Source organism: Monopterus albus, unplaced genomic scaffold, assembly GCF_001952655.1.
Source record: "Monopterus albus unplaced genomic scaffold, M_albus_1.0 scaffold10.1, whole genome shotgun sequence".
Lineage (NCBI taxonomy): Eukaryota > Metazoa > Chordata > Actinopteri > Synbranchiformes > Synbranchidae > Monopterus > Monopterus albus.
This window is the reverse complement of record NW_018127890.1, coordinates 1,583,500-1,601,670: the sequence shown is the minus strand read 5'-3', so window position 1 is coordinate 1,601,670 and position 18,171 is coordinate 1,583,500. Positions and strand designations below refer to the sequence as shown.

At 39.9% G+C, this 18,171-nt stretch overlaps 1 protein-coding gene across 4 annotated transcripts in view; it reads right to left on the bottom strand.

Annotated features, from left to right (window-relative positions):
• Positions 1–2,160: 2,160 nt before the first annotated feature.
• The window catches only part of spata17 (spermatogenesis associated 17), a 76,876-nt gene continuing 60,865 nt past the window's right edge, over positions 2,161–18,171 (bottom strand). For 2 of the 4 annotated variants that reach the window (XR_002274142.1, XR_002274140.1), the window contains one exon: positions 8,008–10,211. The gene's annotated coding sequence lies outside the window, so the exon portion shown is untranslated. Of the gene's footprint in view, positions 2,648–8,007; positions 10,212–18,171 lie in introns of those variants that run through there. The other 2 variants (XM_020589937.1, XM_020589936.1) reach the window with 2 other exon arrangements.

The following is an 18,171-nucleotide window of genomic DNA, read 5'->3' as shown; positions in this document are numbered from 1 at the left end:
AACTTTTATTTAAACATATGTTGTTCCTCATTTTAAATTAGACCCAGTTTGTTCTCATGGCAGTTAAAAGGTGTGTGAATCAAGAAGCCCAGGTTCAGCCCTTTCCCCACCCAGCTGATAATGTTCCTGTAAAGACGTCAATATAACCACAACATACTAAATATTTTCTTGTAAAATGAGCTTCAGATACTACATTTTTCCAAGTAACCCAACTTTACTACCATCTTTTATCTGATGATCATGTTCTAAAAAAATGGTCCTTTTTAATATATTGTTTTTAAAATGTGTGCATGTGTTGACACTAATCAAACATCAGTCGGTGCTCAGTGTGTGTCTCCCTGTGTGTAGTGAAGCTGGGTCAAAAAATATTTGTCTTTTCTGAAACCAGCAAATGGGAGCTGGAGATTTGGGCTGCAGCAAAGGTGCTCCTCGTGGGGCCTGTAGATGGAGCTCTACACCAGGAAATGACACTGGACTTTGATGAAATGTGGACCATAGCGCAGAATAAGTGTGTGTGTTTGTGTGTGTGAGAGTGAGAAACAAAAAAATAGAGCAAGAAAGATGGAACGAGTGTGTGTGTTAGGGAGAGGCAGACAGAGAGGAGGGTGTACAGTACCTGATGCTACAGAATAGTCTAATGACCGTCCTTCTTTGTCTTTGAGCTGGCAGACAGAGTCATCCAGCACATTCAGCACCAGAATAGCTACAGAACAACCACGCATAAAGTGAAGTTATAAACAAAAAAAGAGCACACTAGATCATCGAGGCAGGCAGGGCCAGGATGACGTTTGCCTTCTGATAACCGCAACCTCTCACATAATTCATCAGTTCATCTATACGCTTAGGCTGGAGGTTAGTTCAGGTCCAGTTAACTCTGACTGTTTTGCTCCAAAATCTTTATTAAGAATGTGCAGGTAAATTGAACCGGCTGAACTGGAGCTGTAACAGACCTACACATGCAGGTGGTTGTAAAACATATACATGCACACAGACACAGAGAATTTGTAGGTAAAAAATTATTTTAGTGCTAAGATCAGGCTTTTTAATAATATTTCAGGTAGTGTTTGTCATTTTTCTAACAATTCCTATGACGCATTTTATTGAAACTACATCATCATGTCATTTCCATTATTTTAATCACAATTTCCTTCTCTAAGTAAATATGGAATAATAAGACAGTAATAAAATACAAACATATTCAAACTACTAATATGGGAAAAATACCGGACAGGTGGTGTATTTGTGCTGCAGCGCCGCCACATCTAACAGTGTGATTAGTAAATTCAGACAAGGTCAGGTGAATTGGCCTGGTGGCAGCAAGCAGCTGTGTCACATTGTGTTTGTTATGTCGTAATTACACTCCAATTACAGAAAAAATACGGCAGCAAAATACCTGCTGTGTTACTCACTCATACTAAAAGTAATATGATGACTGAAGTGAGTCACATAAATACACATCTAATCTCATGACAATCATTTAATTATTCAAAAGCAATCCTCAGTGAAATAACACAACATTTTTAATAAACACTTTTGGAATATTTTCACAACTGCTACTGTCTAAGCATATGATCCAAATATCTTACTGTTTTTATTCAGCTTTTGAATGAAGATATTTCAGGGTGAAAATTAGTTTATTATTGTGTTGGTGGCAATGACAGTCTGATGGGGATTATGGTCTAAAAAATAGATTTCCAGATGTGGCCAAATAACATGCACAATGCTGTAAATCTGACAATGCCGTGCATGTTGAGGAAGCATGTGCAGCCAAGATGCCATGCAAATGATATTTTTATTACAAACTTAAATATGTATTTTTAATAAAGTAAATCATTTTAATAACTGGAGAGATTATTCAAGAGCATTTTAAATAAGTACATCTCATTTACATGATTTTTTTTTCTGCTGACATTGTCTTTAGTGACTCTCATTTAGATCACATGATCAAACGTCTGGCTGATAATCCATGTACAGATTGTGAGAAAAAAGCATCAGCGCTTCTCCACCGACTCTCAATCAAACAGACTTTTCCAATTCCTCAGCATTTGGTTTGAGTAACATGTACATATGCAGAAATTATAGATGTCAGATATGTTGTCTTTTAAGTATCTAATAAATGAGTAAAAATTGCCAAACACTTTTGGACCATATGCTGTGTTACTGCCGACACTACGGTCAGAATTTAATGGGAGCTGCAGATGCACATATGTCCTACCCTGCACTGAGAATAAAAAGGTGCCCTTGACAGTGACTCAGCCTTTCTATACTGATGCTTTCCTTCCTTATTCAGTTGAACTTTTCTGGGATTTTGTCTTTGCGATGTACCAGTTTAGAAGCAGGAAAACCAGGTGAGGTTTTAGATGTGCAGAGGGGCGAACTCCCAGCTTCTCATAAACTGAAAAAGTATTTCAAGTATGGTGCTAACAAGGGCAATATCCCAGTTTTTATTCAAATAATTACAGAAAACCTATTCAGACTTTACTTGTATTATTGTGGTGGCATCGATAATAGCTTTTTGCTTGTCCTCTGCACTAACATACAGTCTTGAAAGGGATTCCTGTAGAGTCTTGTTTCATTTGCTGCCTCCAGGGAAGTCAGCGAGACAAGTCAGTGGCGCCCACGGGAACCAGTGTGTTGCTCAAGGACACTACAGCAGGGAAAATGCTTGTTAAGATGGGGGGGGCACTGACATCCCACACCTCCCCACATTTTAAACATTTTTGACATTTTGTAGGACAAGAACCAAGACATAAACAAGAGGCATTTTAAATATAATGATACATAAAGTTTCCCAGCAGAATAAATTGTTTTCCCTAAACAGACATTTGCTCAAAATGTTGATCTTTTCAGCACCAGACTGTGAAGATTTGTTGCTGTCAGCGTACAGGATCACAAATGTGTTCATGGCAGTCCTTGAAAAAGTAGTTTCTTGCACATTGCAGCTAAAATGTGTTACAATTTTAATTTCCTTCATTTAGTTTGAGCAGGCTTTGACTTGACCATCATCATTTTCATGCCCCTCAAGGTGTCTCTCACATATAAGAATGCACACACACACACACACACACACACACACACACACACACACACACACACACACACACTCCTCATTTTACAAGTCCCACTCAGCAGTGTGTGAAAATAAAATCAGCGCCCTTGACAAAGACACCCCAGCGTTGCGAGTCGGCTTTGTTATTTCTTTCAAGTTTTCTGATTAGATTCTTCATTCATTGCTGCTTTATTGGGATGTCGCTGTTTGACATGTGGACTTTGTTATGAAAAACAGAATTCAAATTTCTTTGTCCTTTTAGTAGTTTATATAGTTAAAACAATTTTTGCCTTGTTTCTATATATGTAAATAAATGTTAAAAATTATTTCAGTCTACTGTCAGACTCCTCTGTTTAATAGTAGTTGTATAAGTAGTAGTATAGTAGTTGTACTTGTAGTATTACAAATAGCATTATTGGGTATCACGTTAAAAATTAGTTAGTTTGATGATTTTATAGATAATATTTTAATGCATTTCAAGTTATAGACCAAAACTAAGCTACAGGAAAAACATAAAATATGAAACAGTTTCACTGTTAATTCATGACACTGTGACCACTATAGTTTTTTTATTGTGTCACATTTTTATAATGCATGAATTTGTATTAACTGTGCTTCTGCTTCTAGCAGTATTTAGAACATATTTTGTCATAATTACTGTAATTTAAATATTTATTACATTTTCCTTCATGTTTTTACTGTTACTCAGAATTAGCCGGCAAACAGTTTGGTAAGATTAGTTGCGTTGCTATTTGTGAAGGAGACAGGGCTGCAGGCTCACTCACTCTTCCTCTCTTCCTCTGTCTCAGTGCTCTGACTTTGTTGTGTGCATAATAGTTACAACTAATGAATTGACCAGCCTTGGGGAGGTATATATAAACCTATTAACTTTAATAAAGTCTGAAGGTATAAAATGACTCTCTGAGGTATCTCACTATGCACTTAGTACTCTCCCCAACCTAATAATACCCACTTCTCTTCCAAGTACACTGTCGTGCTCTGTGATTGCATTCTGGAGTCTGTACAATTATTTTCAATTTAAAAGAAATTTTTTTGTCGTCTCCATGCAGCCTCTGAGAGAAACGAAGGCAGAAGAGATGAGGGAGCGTGAGAAACAAAACAAAGACAAGCAGATGGACAGTATGAGAGGACAGAGAAAGGTTGATGAACATGAACGTGGCAAACCAGAAAGACAGAGATGAGGAGACGTGACTTCCTTACAGTTAGCTGAGTATGTGTACGTGTGCTCATTTAGCTGCCTCCTAATCCCTGATTCAATTTCCAGCCTTTAAACATGACGAATTACATTCCTGTACTCACCTAATGCTTTTAACACATCCCTATAAGAGGCCTTAATCAGGTGAGATGGGCCCCAATACTGCTCGCCGTACACACACACACACACACACACACACACACAGACATGTAAAGTGTGACTGCACACACAAGAACACACACACACACTATCAAACACACACATATAGGCTGATTAGCCTAGCCATGGTGCTAGCCACCCTGGATAAGCCACCAGGTGGATAATGTGCTGCTTTAGCGCCTTAATTATGTCATAATCTGTTCAGCGCCTCAACCCCCTGCACAGAAGGACAGAGAGAGAGGGAGGAGAGGAGAAATGGGGGGAGAGAGGGGTGAGAGGTAAGGGGGACTGAAAGATGGGACAAGAGAAGAGCGGGGCAAGGAGAGAGGGAGCAGAGCTGTGAGAAGGAAAGAAACAGAAGCCCGGAGGCGCTCTGCTTCTTAACCTACACCTCCTTCCTTCTCATCTCATCTCTGAACACTCTGTGGTCCTTCTCTGATCCCCCTGCTCATTTCCTTCCTCCCTGCCTTCATCCTCTCCTTCTGTGCTTCTTTTCTTTCCCCCAGATACATTTCTTAACCTGTTTAACCTCAGCTCTAGTCTCCCTCTCCTTCTTTCCATGCATCTTGAAGCCCCTCCACCCGTACCCCCATTCTGCTTATCCCTGGCCGTTCTCCCTCCATCCACCTCTCTCCTTTAGTTGCTGTGGGTCTCAGTGTCTCGGGTGCTCCTGTACCCTGTACCTGTCACTGTGTGCGGCCCTTTGACAAATCACACGAAGGGCAGACTGAGTTTTGTAGGACGAGACAAAGCTTTAACATATGGCTACCGTGTCCCCAGGTGTGCCGTGGTGTGCTGTAGCAAGTCCGTGGGAGTCCACATATATAACATTAGCTACATCTCTGTCTGTCTGTTTCTGTGTGTCCACATATATCTGTAGATCTGCACGAGACCCATAATCTGACTGTGAGCCTCGTCCTACTGTTTGTCTCCAAACGTTTCTGCTGGCATTCTGATTTACTGACTTTTTCACTGCTTTGAAACTTTTAACTGTGGTAAATTCAAAGATTTATATACATTTATGGAAGTAATTATATTCTTTGATGTTTTCATTTGACTGCATGTGAGTCATGTAACATTTGAATTACACTTTGGCCTTCAACCTGGTTCTTCGAGGTGGTATGTGGTGTTGCCTTGAAAAAATATATATAGCAAAACAATAACAGCAACACACATACATATAACCCAGTATTAAAATGTTTGAATGATGCATCTGAGAACTTTGCTGAATTCTCTTTTAAGTTGACAACTTTTGCAAGAAACAGTTCTGATTGAAAATCTCTGCATCAAGCACATTTTCTCCATATTGTTCTCATCACTGCTTGCTAGATAATCTTTCGTTTCAAGCACACACACAAGCAATTCATATTGGTTTTTCCACTAATGAAGATGAAGTGAGATATGAGTGTTTTCTCACCACGCTCGATGCCAATTAAGTGCCCCATTTAATGCCAATTAGCCACTGAACCTCAGTTTGTGTCATGTTGTTTATTCTTTTGAGTATTTCTTTCTTCCCTTATTATCAGTCAACACAGATGAGGAGCTGTCTCCCCTTCAATCGACACTCCAACATATACTTTAAAGTGCCATGAATAGTAAAAATAGATCAACTTATTACATTTAATGTAAAAATTGTGGAACCTCATTACTGCTTGGCTGCCACTGGGTGAACGGCAACAGACCCCGTTCAAACATGCTCGGAGTGAGTATAATGAATTTTTAAACAGGTTAAAAATAGCTGGAATAAACCATATAGAAAATACTTTTTGAGTGTTGTTTTAAGACATGTAAGTAACCAGAAATCCAACAAGAATTCAAGCATTTCTAAAGTATCGTGCTTTGAAATCAACAATGCAGACACTGTGTTAATACAAATTATTTAATAAAGTGCAGCTACAGTAACAACAGGTTAGGGTTCATTTGTGGCTTTTGAATGACGGCGACAGCTGAGAGAACAAAAGGGGCTGAAAAGTGATGCCATAGCGGCCATGTTTCTGCTGGACAGATAATTATTGTTTTAGTTTTGTTTGGGGGACATTTGTTATTTTCCTGGAATCTGTAAGTAGTAGTCAGGCAGTGCACGTTGTCAGAATGAAAGGGTTGGATTATTTCTGTTGTCTGCTTTTAAAATCGAGCTTCCTCTTGCTGGTTCTTCCAGGATCACCAAACCTAACTTTAACAACAGAAGTTCCTGAATATCGTCATGTCTCCAGTTAGATATTTTTGTTGCTGTCTTCATTGCAGTTTTATTCACCATCCGATGTTTGTATTCTTCCGGTTTCCCAACGGTCACGTGATAGAACGTCATCAACACGCCCACTAATTCCGTGTAAATACTCCGGACTATACACTGCTGTTTTCTCACATGGGCTCACTCCAGCTCACTCAGACCTTATGCAGACTTTGTACTAGGGAGCTGGCAGGGTAAAGTCTGCTTAAGTTCCGGGTCGACTGACTTGGACATTTGTGTTCTCACATACAGCTCCCTCAGATAACGTCTAGAGAATTTCAGTGCTCCAGTGCATGTCTAAAAAGGCCTTCGTATGAATGTGATCCATAGTCTATCGCTGTGACTGTATAGTGACACACAAGATGAGTTAAATGTAGACTTTCACCCACATGACATGTCGTCATGACAAATATTTTATTAGCCAATAAATATTACTTTTGGCAATTTTGTTAAAATGAATCAGTCCATTTCAGACACTGTAATTTCATCTATATGTTTTGTAAATAATATTAAAAAACTGCTCTCACTAAGCTAAAGTGCACTTTCTTATGTTGACATTTTAGACCCAAGATTTTTAGACACGACAAACACTTCATAGCATTTTCCCCCATGTACTAACTGTACTGATAGCATATACTGTATATATTCTCCTTGATACTGTGCATAGTCATGATTCGGATTTATTTTGATTTGATTTGATTTGATTTATTTATTCTTTCAAGCATGTAAAGACAGTTGATATATCAACACACATAATTATACACATATCCAACAAATGCTAATCCAATATCAATTTGCTTATACCTAGTACATGCTTGAATGGAGTAGGAAGATAACTAAATGAATTTTATATTAACACCATTTCCTAATGTTATCATATGTGTAGGAATCCCCCCTCCCTGAGGTCAGATAGATAGATAGATAGATGGGGGACAGTTTTTAGTTTAATAACAAAAAGACAGGCAAATGCAGCAGCAGGAGGAAGAGAGAGAAGCACAACATTTGGGAATGTCCTACAAAGTTTTGAAGTTCTTTCCTTTTTCAAAGTTTACGTGTATTTGCTGGTGTGCAGAATAATTTTGGGCTTTGCTCGTCTCTGGGGCAATGGCCTCAGGGGCAGGCAGACCCCCATGGGGGACAGGTGTCAGGCAGGTGTGTACTCTGTGTGTGTGTGTGTGAGAGAGAACGTGTATATGTGTGTGTGTCAGTGAGTAATGGCACTATCAACTGGCCTCCACGATCCATCATGCCTAGCACCTCTAGGGCCACAGCGCACACATGCACACTTAAATGAGCGTACACACACACACACACACACACACACACATACACACATGCACACACACTCTTATAAATACACGCCTACACAAGCAGATGTACTTAAGCATGAAAACAGCACACACCAATCAGATGTTGCAGCACTTTCTCCTCTGCAAACACACACACAATCAAACATCACACACACTCTCTCTCGCACATTCATACTACCTATTTAAAACTGTTGTTAAATTACAGAGAGAAAGTTTCATGACTGTCTTTGAAAAGTTTGGTGTTTTTATATTTTCCGTGGCCATGCACACAGCTGCTGCAAAAACTGCATTTCCATCAGCAGAGGGCAAACATTTCACGAGGTCGTACAGATTTCAATCAGCCATCTCGGACACTTGCTGCTTCAAAGGAACTGCTACTAAAAAGTTAATTAAACACAAATCATAAATGCTGTCATATTGTTTGGCTTGTTTGAGTATGAAAAAAGGACATTTTAAATTCTCACTACCATACATCACCCTCTACTTCCTGCTATTTTGTCTCAGTTCATTTATTTTTCTCTTTTGTTTCCCGTCATTGCTTTTCTTTTTCTTTTTGTCCTGCCAATTCTTCCTTCATGTAGCAGAAAATCTTTCTGAACAATTCGCTCTGTTCAGTTATTATCTCAACGGGGGAGGGTGGTATTATAATTAACAAAACAATAAAAGTTTATTAATGAACATTAAAATGCAAAGTAGCAGGAAGAGAAGACGGTGGGTGCTATCAATCAAAAAGGAGCAACTCCCCCACTTTTTGGAGTCTTAATTAGCCGTCCGCTCATTAATAGGGCGAGTGTGTTTGTGTGTGGGTGCAGAGGAGGTTACGAAAGGACTTTAACTGATCACTGGCCTCTGAATAGGCTATCAGCAAGATGGAGACAAAAAAAAGTAATTTATGGAACAGTGTCAGTTTTATTTCCACACCAACTAATTATGAACGCCAAGGAGTGTGGATTTTACTTGAGTGAAGGCCTCATCTAATCAGCAGCGTGAACACAACAATACTGCAAATAACCGGAGAACAGAGATGCTTTACACTGAAGTTCAACAAACTGAAATGATAGGCAAACATGGTTTCAGACTTGTGACTCTCATGTATACATGCTTGAGCCACAGTGATAATTTTCCATGAACATGAGACTTGTTGACCGTTTTAACCCGTACCGTAATTTCTTAACACTTACCCAAATTCTGAAGGTATTTTTTGAATCCTTATAGACTCTTCTAATGATGTGGAATTAAAAATAATCCGGTCCCATCCAGGAAAAATATAAATTTAGTTTGTTTTTCAGGTGAAAAAATAAGGATGGCAAGAGGAAATGATGTCGTCTCTCTTGCTTTTTTGTGAAAGTCAAACTGCTTTCTCACAAAGCCAAAGTGATGACATCATTTCCTGTCACAATCCTTTTTTAAATGACATGAATGGACATAACAGAGAAACTGATTAAAATCTGATTAAAATTTTCCTGGATCCAATTGGATTATTTTTGACTTCAGAATTTGGGTGAGTGTTGTGAAAGGGTTAAGGGCTAAAACAGTCAACAAGCTTCAATTTTGCACATTCATGGAAGATTACCTCTGTAACTTGAAAGTATATAATACAAGAGAGTCACAAGATAGGGATGATTTTCACCATGGTAAACTAGGGGAAATGGCTGATAATTTGTCTGTGTACTCAGTAGGATCTCACATGTTCAACCATTATATGCATCACACATCCATATGTATGCTATGGCTGCGTTGGCTTTCTGAAACTGACCATCTGACAAGCTACTTTTTACTGTGTATTACTTCTGTCACTCTTTGTGTGTACATCCAAGTGCAAGTCTATGACGGACTTTGAGTAGAGATTTTTCTAAAGCGTGTGCTGTTATCCCCACTAAAAGTATTATTCTGTCTTCCCTTTTCCAGGCCTGCTTACCCTGCCTTCAAGTCTAACATTTAAAACAGCTTTAAAACTTTTCAGGCGTAGTCAGATGACACATAAAAATTTTGAACACACTGATACTTAGATTACATTTTGATATACTGAGACTTTTGTAAAAATCTGGTGAAATTTTGAAAAGTGAAAACCTCACTAACTTTCCTTTTAACATTAAACTTTACAGTAGGTGTCGCAGTCAGCTTCCAAAATCCTTTTGGTTTGTTCAGCTACCATAATTTGTCATCTCTGTACACATCCAGCAGGACTGTACTGGATCTTGACATGGCTGTTCTTATATCCGATTTACAGCAGTCAGTAAAAAGAAGCTGCGAAGAGAGAGAGAGAGAGAGAGAGAGAGAGAGAGAGGTGTGACATGAGTTCAGAATATGACTTAAACATCCTGCACCTTAAACCAGTGAGACACAAGGATGATGAAGCTATATTTAACAGTAAACTTTGAACCAATCAGAAGCTGCCTCCCTTCTTCCTCCTATACCTGTCACATGCATACACACACACACATTCACACACCGCTACACCCACTCATACACACCAGAACACATATACAGCACAGCTCCATTTATAATAGTTGGCATGACCCTGTGGCCCCTCTCAGGGAGGAACTAAGAGAGTTCAAATCGTGGCCTAATTACGCCCTGCTCCGCTTCGCTCCCTCCGCCCTGTGCTCTCAGAAAGCAGAGCGCATGTGCGCAGCACACACATAACAGCACCCACACGCACACATGCTCTGCTTTCAGAACAGACGGCCTGCTTCAGAATTCACTCCCCTGCTTCTATCAAACACACACATTCCCATGGTCAACCTACATTTTTCTCTCCGTGAGACCCACTATACTGGGAGTTCATGACGTTCAGAGCTGAAGAAAATACTGTAGGTTATATCGAACATAATGTGTAAAACAACAACAAACATTAATGAAAAATTATTTTAAAACACTGTCTGGTTTAATCTGCCTTTTCTAACAGTCCAAACTGCAGGAAGCTGAGATGATCAACTATTGTAAATAATATTTAGACATTAGAAAAACAAATGTACAGTGTACAAGAAAAATCCCACATGCTGTACTGTACTGTGTGTTTGTGTGAAAAGATCTTTAACAACATGGCCAAGTTAAAGACCTGAAAGACTGGCCAGGTTTTTTAGATGTAGATGTAGCAAATTGCTGTTTGGAGAGGCAGCACCACATTCACATATTGACCATCACATATCGCATCATTTTGACCTCACACAGAAAGTGACCAGAATTTTCGACAACATCAAAAAGGTGGAGTCCCTCTGTACAAATGTACAGGCTAATTGTGCAGTTGCTACTACAAACATTGACTGTGTTTTTGTAACACAAGCACCTCTTACAGTATCCAGTTTTACAAGCTATATATACTTTTATAGTCATTATTTATAGTTCAGTTGAAAAAAGACAACTGAAACGCCCCATCCCATAATAAACATTTCATGCAGGCCTTTTCTTCACTTTACCCTCTGTATAAAACCCACACAGTGATCCTTTTTTGACTATTAACAAGTGTTACTGGTTAATTGTGAATGTCTGCAGATGCATAGTGTGTTACTTTTTGGACTGTGTTTAGGATTTACAATATCCCAAACATGCCCCCCATGCACACAGAATTCTAAACACTGGGCCCAGCAGTTATACTTCATGACTTCCCACCAGGCAGCTTCATGAATTCAGGTTTAAATTTGTTTAAAATGGGTTGGAAAAAAATGAAAGTATTTCCAATAACTACCAAGTTCACTGATAAAAAGGTTTTATCACTAGAGGCAGTGGGCCCAAGGTATTTCCAGTGTCTCCTGACAGTTTAATGACAATCTACATTTTCTAGGAGACAGAAACTAAATCCAGGTTCTGACTTAAGCTCTTAACCATCAAAATATAGTTGAAGGAATAAGAAACTGGAATTACTAGAGGCGTAAAAGGCCACTGTCACAGGTTTCTTTGGTTTAGATCACCCATCTGTTTAGGATGGGCAAACTTAAAGTTGTGAGATTTACATGCTCCCTATTAAACCCACCCACACCACACATTTGTTTTCATTCCTCGTGGGGACTACATTGACTTACATTTATTTTCTGGGGACTTATGCTAATGCTAACCACATCCACTGCTTGTCTACACTCAATGAACCTCAGGCACACTACTGACAATGTGTCCCCCAAATTCAAAACGCAATTGTGGAGCTCAACACCCGAACTCACCCGACCAACTAAATGTCCAAAAATTAAAATATTACAAATAATACAAAATCACTCACAAACCTAACAGAATTGAAAGAGCATCCCATCTGAGGAATTTAGCAAGTAAAATCACCACTCCATTTCATTCCTAATAGTTATTGTTAATTTTATAAATTCTGGACTTTATAAAAATCACAAATTCATATCTTGGGAACTATGCCACATAAAGGCACAACGTTTTACAGGTGAATAACACCCTTTGGTTCGCACCCACCCACCAAATTTCAGCTTCCTGCCACCTCCCTATCTAAAACACTTAAATTCTACCTGACCCAGGTCCATTGCAAATCCATTTATCACTACTTCCTAATCTCAGCTGCAAAGATCTCTTGCCTAACCATTACCATCTCATACCTTTAGTCTAAACTTATCCCCTTCTGCCCCCTCTTAATTTTAATCATCTGAAGATATCTGCATAAACCTAACCACCCAGGACCCTTACCTGAACATGACCTATAGAGAGCCACCTAACCTTAACCACCCCAGAATTCTTGCCTAAACTTAACCAACTAAGGAGAGGTGCCTAACCTTACCCATTAATGATTGATGCCTAACCTTAACCATAAAGGTCACTGCTTAAACCTATCCATCTTGGGATTCTCTATCCCTGAAACTAATGGGATATGTGCAAAAAAAGTTATCAAATCTTGAGCCATGTTACTAAACCATATGACACAAATCAAGATAGAAGTAGTTCACCCCCCCCCCAGGTTGTTCTGTGACATCTTGCATTTCTCTTCATGTTTCACTTGGTTCAAACAAAGATTTAGGTAACATAAAATCATAAGAGGGGGAAAGAGAGAGAGGCAGTTGAAAACAGGCAGCTAAGATAATGCAGTTAATGTGAATAGTGTGTGTGTGTGTGTGTGAGGCTGGGTGGGTGTAGTATGTGGGGGTCTTTGCAAGAGAGAGGCAGAGAGATTTGAATTGGCCCAGCGGAGACACAGCAGCTCGACGGATCTATTCTATTTTTGCCTTTTTTCTCTGGCCAGACCCACAGGCTTTTCCCACAGAGCTGCCACAGTACATACAGCACCGCCTTCTCTGTACATGTGTCTGTGCCTGTGCACATTCATGCACATGTGAGTGTGTATGCGCATGACTTTGACCTCTCCTTGAGAAGATGTGGCTTCCACTGTAACTGCCAGGAATGAAAGAAACAGAGAGAAAGAGAGTGAAAAAGAAATGGCAGAACAATGAACAGAAAGAAAAAAATGTTAGTAGCGCACATTTTTTTTCATGATGCTCTTATTCATCATTTTCTCCTGTTAAAGATGTAATATCAGGCCTTTTTTTTACATTCTAAGAAGGATCTATAAACAAATCATTAAAAAAGCCTCCAGAGCTGGAGGTGCGAGTCACAAAAACTACACCACAAGTGAGTGGCCTCACACTTAGCACTAACAAAGATGCAATCAAGGGGGTTTTACACTGAAAAGAGCATCATATTTTGCTCAGTTTACAGGATCTATAAACAAACTCTACAATCACTTAGTCTTTGTAGGTAACACAGTGTTCGTTCTTTCTATGTGACACCAATCAAGTTTTTTAAATTACAAGACACCTCAAGTTGAAGAGAAGTATTTCCTAAAGAGTAAACTTTAAGTTACCAAGAAAATTTCTCAACTTTGGAAAAAAAAGCCTAGATGAATGTTACAACAGACTTTATCTACTGCCCTCAGTCTAAGATAACACACATGCTGTGCGACTATGATAACGATATATCTGTTTCTACATATTATAATTAGCCACTAAACCTGGGAAAATGGAACTAGGAATAATTGTTGAGTAAAGGGCAATGCATACAGCCAGTATATGATGTGTGCCAAAACCAAGCGGCAACCTCCGAAACTGAAAAATGAAGCCAGTGCAGAAGTACCAAAACCTGCACTTTCTCGAATGGCCACATGAGGAAGTCAATCGCCATACTGTAGACTCCCATGTTAAAATGCCCAACTTTTTTACACCAGAAATAAACATGTTTACGGCCTGGTACAAGAAACAGTTTTGGTCTCTATAGCCAATTTCCCATTCAATTGACAACTGTGTGGAGGGTGAAGTTTTATATAACTCACCTGCTCAGATTATACTGATGCTAAAAGTTACACATAATTGACAGCATGGTGGAAGGGTCCCGCCACTGGTGGCTAGCTACTACCTCTCTCCGCTCATGCTCCACCTCTTTGCTCATTTTTGGATTAACTGTAGCAGATGGAGTGAAGCACTACTAAAATGGTGACATCCAGACTTGAGCTTCAAAGGCGCTCTTCAGAAAATTAATGGCTGACATCAAAAAATAACTGATCCTATTCTTTAACATTTAAACTCTTTGTTTGAGGAGATGAATCCTAGCTACATTACTTCAGTTTCTTTCCTTGGATTCTTAACAACTTTCAGATTTTCCCTTCACTTCCCCTTATCACTGTAGAGTTAATAAGAGCTTGTACTGTAATATGTCCTTGTCTCGTTTCACTGCTGCACTCTGCTTGACTACATGGTAATGTAATTGTTTCAGTGGCATTTGCGTGCAAGCAACACATGCTGTAAATACAAACCCTTGTGTACACAAACACACAGTCACACCAGTCAGTTTGAGGAGAATCTGACAGGACAGACGAATATGATTTGATTCTCTTTACAAGCTCGCCTGTGACGCCACCGACGACTGCACGCGGAGCTGATGTTATGGCACATAACTGTTCCTTTGCTCTGTGTTGACATCTCTCTTTAATGACCATAGATTGAGATTATTCAGTGGAAGAGGAGCAGAGGAAGGGGAGAGAGGTGAAAGGGGGTAAGGAGAAGCAGAGGAAAGAGAGGGGAAGAAATAAAAGGAGGGAAGAGGAGAAAAAAGAGGTCAGGAGGAGAGGAGAGAGAGAGAGGAGAGGAACAAGAGATCTGAAGGAGGGGGGCAGTGATAGAAGGTGATACCACATGCATTCCTAGTGCTTGTGCACATATGAACAGTAAATGTCACTGTATGTGTGTGCTTCTGTGTCTGTTGACTTACTGACTGCCAGTTGACGTAAACACAAGGACAATGAATTCAAACTTTCTTGGATTAAAGGTAGGGTTGGTGGTTCTGGAACAACCAGCAAGAGGAAGCTCAATTTTGAAAGCAGACAAACAAAGAAATCCCACCCTTTCATTCTGACTTCTTTCCAAAGCCACTCCTCCAAAACACAACACACTGCAATGTGCACTGCCTGACTGCTACTTACAGATTCCAGGAAAATAACAAATGCCCCCTAAACAAAACTAAACTGATAATCACCTGTCCAGTAGAAACATGGTTCATGGCTAAACCACTTTAGCCCTGGGTCGTAGCTGGGAACTAGCCTTAGAAGTCCAGGCTTTTCTGGCAGGGAGAAGTGAAGAGGAAGGCTGGTTAACTCTGCCTGCAACTGCAATGGCTTGTGGGAGACTCTTGGCTCACGCATTGAATGCAGGAACAGGGTCCGTGCAAGTAGGAAGTTAGGTTGACAGGCAGGTAGGTCATCCAGAGGTTTTGCTTGGGACAAGTAATATTATCGTTCAGGCTTTTTTCAGCCCTGCTGCTGCCACAGATGACAGATCTTTTTCTGTACATTGTTTTGTTTCTAAAAAGAATCACCCACCCTAACTTTAATGTTTAAAGGATAAATGAATAACTCTTCACACCAGACATACAGTAAATAGCACTCTACTGGGCAGACTTTTTTTAAGTTGCTGGGGGTAACTGTTTGTATGAGTGTGTCTCAACCCCCACGAGCCAGTGCTAGCATGTCAGTGTGTGTGTGCACACCCCATCCCCAAGAGAATTTTCTCTTGTTGAAAATCACCTGTCTATCTCTGCAGCAGGCTGCCAATATTTCAGTCTGCTTTGTTATTAATTATTTATTTTATATGCCCTGTGTGTGTGTGCGTGTGCACGCACATTGGAGGAAGGTCTCATCTCATTCAGGTATCAATGAGGTTCAACTTTGAAGCCCTCAACATGCCTGCAGTATACCTGGCTGAAGCAAAGCAAGGTGTAATAGAACTCAATTCACTGGGAAGCAGCGCTGAGAATAGATCACTCATTACGTATCCGGAGACCGGGGGGCACCACCCACACACACACACACACACACACACACACACACACACACACACACAGCTGGCTGCAGGTGGCCGCTGGCCTTCTTCGTGTCTGCCTTTGTTGTGAATCATGGCTGCAGATGCTTTTTCCTTTGGCAGTGTGTGGTACAATAAGAGCAACATGACACTAACACTGCTGGGCTGAGCAGTAGCACCACCTGTGGTAGTTCTGTCACTTTTTTATGTTCAAAGTTGCACTTATTGTATTGATCTTTAAATAAAAGCATCTGAATGTAATGTAATGTGTAAACCATTACAGTATTTTGGTTTTTACTGACTCTTTGCATAAAATAGCCAAATGACATCAGTGTTGTTTCACAAAAAGGCCTTTGTCAGTGAAGCTATCACACAGCATGTGTAAATAACAAAATAATTTATGGCTGAATTCTGTTTAGCTGCTGTCCTGGCATTGTGCACCCTGGCTTGCTGTCACACTGTCAGGGCTTACTAGGCTTGAATAGAACAGAGTCAGATTAGTAGTTTGACCTGAGCCTTTCCCACCATGACAGAAAAGCATGTTTTCTCAGTGGCTGCAGGGACGTTCCTTGTGGCCACAGGTTACAACATGCTAAATTAAGTTACTTACTTCCTCTTAATTGAATTAATAAAAACATACAGGAACTATCGGTAGTTTTGCAGAATGTGTTTAAAGGAATGTACAGGCACCTACACCTCTGTGGTTCAACCTTCACAGCTGTTTTTACTTATTTTGACTGAAGTTACTTTGTCTGAGTGCCACAGTCATGTATAGACTGTGGCTGACACCTGTCTGACCCTCCTGTTACTGTAGTTTTGTTGCATCTGTTAGGTTAGGAGGTGATGTACATCTTCATATACTTTCATTGGCTCATGATGCTTTGTGACTTTAAATAAATCCAGCAGAGCTCTGAAATAACTACATGTTGATACTGTACCTGGTAGATATGGTCACAGTCCCACACTGGTATCGAGAAATTTGTCCATTGCGATATTGCAAAATGAACTATCATTATCCCTATTAACAATGCAAACTGAATGTAAGATTTAGCAGGAGCTGGACAGATGGAATGAGAAAAGCTTGGTCTCACAAAAGTAGCAGTGTCTTCTTATGTGTGCGTATGTGACATTTGCTGAAAACAGAACATCTCTGATCTCATCTGCCACAAAAGTAACAAGGGTCTGTGTGTGAGGTTGTGTGTATGTGCATATGTGCAGTAACAGGGGCTGCATCACACTGCTGATGACCTGTCTAGTCCAGTCAGATCCCATTGGGTGTGTGCGTGGACGGGAAGAGTGAGTCTTAAAATGTCACCTGATGCTCTTCCTGGAAGCTGCATCTTTGACCCGATGGTAACCTCAGCACACACTCAAAAACACACAGGCATATTAAAGATTTTCTTGCTTTCCCTTTTCAGACAAATGCTGTGAACAAATAACAACAGAGATTTCAAACAACAACTCTGAAAACAGCACATAGGCACTTAAAACACACGGCCTCTGTCATGTTAATGTTAACATTAAGAACATGTTTGAACTCTCTTACCAGAAGGCTCGGAGCAGCCTGACAGCCAACACACACACACACACACACACACACATGTGAAACCCCCTAAATAAAAGAGTGATACCTAAATAAAATTGCCTGAAATTACTGGAGGAAAGTTGTGATTTACATGAGAAAATCCTAAAAATACCACAGATTAAGTAAAACTACCTTAGATCTCTCAGTGAGCAGTCACTGCTAGCCTTCACTACTTGACTTTCTGATAATCAGTGTTAAGGACATACATTTTCAAAATATTCTTCATGAATGAAAGGAGAAGCCAACTTTAATGTTCCTCTCTCTTTCTGAGATATTAATACAACTAAAAGCCCACCCCCCCGATGCGAGCCATAATGGCAGCACCCGGGAG